The 1,431-nt window shown below is 48.1% G+C and overlaps 1 pseudogene; it reads left to right on the top strand.

Annotated features, from left to right (window-relative positions):
* Positions 1 to 261: 261 nt before the first annotated feature.
* On the top strand, positions 262 to 1,098 carry LOC114629315 (annotated as a pseudogene).
* Positions 1,099 to 1,431: the final 333 nt, after the last annotated feature.

The following is a 1,431-nucleotide window of genomic DNA, read 5'->3' as shown; positions in this document are numbered from 1 at the left end:
CGAAAAAAAAAAAAAGAAAGATGAGTGCTAAGAGAGATGCAGGTGATGGAGACCTGGCTTGTGAAGTTTCAGAGGGCGGTTTGAGAGTCCCTTAAACACTCTATTGGGGGCAGTTTAATATTTTGAATTAAGAATCTGTGTTTCTGGTCAGCTGGAGCTGAAGGATTGGCTGTGGTTAACAAGAGAACCACAAAAGCGAATGCTTTGTTTTACTGGGACAATAATACTGTTAACTGGGGGTTTTGCTCTGCCTGCAACCTGACCACAGAGAAGAAGTTTTATCTGTGCAACCCTTCTCCGAGAATGAACCATTCTCATGCTACAAAGTCTTGTGTGCTCTTCCTGCTTCTGGCCCTACTGTGTGCACAAAGAGCTCAGGGGCTGCAGTGCTACAATTGCCAAGAGGTCCCATTTGAGGCTTCCTGCTCATCAAAAGCAACCTGCCCCTACTCTAATGGAGTCTGTGTGACTCAGGTGGCAGAAGTTACTGTGGGCTCTATCACAAGCAAAATGAAGTCGTATCACTGCCTTCCCGTTTGCCCTACTGATACTGAAACTGCCCTGATACCCAGTGCTCCTGCCAAGTTGAAGACTTCCTGTTGCAAGGAAGACCTCTGCAATGCAGCAGTTCCCACTGGAGGCAACACCTGGACCATAGCAGGTGTGCTTCTGTTCAGCCTGGGCTCAGTCCTCCTGCAAACCTTGCTGTGATGGACCTTCCACCAACCCCAAACCATGTCCTTATATCCTCGTGTATAATCCCTCCTTCCTGAAGCCCTCTAGTGATGAATTATGAGTTAAAGAAGCTCTGAGGTGGGGCAGAGTGTAGAACACCTTGTCTCAACTTTATAGGCCCTTTATAGCAGGGTAGGTTCCTCACTTCTCTCTAGAGCTCTCAGATCTGTATGTCCTGGAATGCCATTTTGTTATAACTTGCTACTCTTCGCCCTGGAGGCACATGGACAGCACAGGAAAGAGGCTGAATTCCAAGGTATTATGTCACCACTGTCCACACATAAATATCTGGGTCCTGCAGGGTTCCCAGGTGTGCCACTCAATGTTCAGCTGTTGAGTCCAATAAACTATTTGTTCTAATAAAAAAAAAAAAATACTGTTAACTGGGGATGAAGAATCATCTGGGATTAAGAAGAGAACAGCCGGGCAGTGGTGGTGCACGCCTTTAATCCCAGCACTTGGGAGGCAGAGGCAGGTGGATTTCTGAGTTCGAGGCCAGCCTGGTCTACAGAGTGAGTTCCAGGACAGCCAGGGCTATACAGAGAAACCCTGTCTTGAAAAACCAGAAGAAGGAGGAGGAGGAGGAGGAGGAGGAGGAGGAGGAGGAGGAGGAGGAGGAGAACAGCATCCCCGAACAGCATCCCCTAAGGTAAAATCTCCTGGGATGTGTTTTCTCAGGGTCAGGACACAGGTGTT

The sequence above is a fragment of the Grammomys surdaster genome, unplaced genomic scaffold, assembly GCF_004785775.1.
Source record: "Grammomys surdaster isolate TR1022 unplaced genomic scaffold, NIH_TR_1.0 279, whole genome shotgun sequence".
Lineage (NCBI taxonomy): Eukaryota > Metazoa > Chordata > Mammalia > Rodentia > Muridae > Grammomys > Grammomys surdaster.
This window is presented reverse-complemented; position numbering and strand designations above follow the sequence as displayed.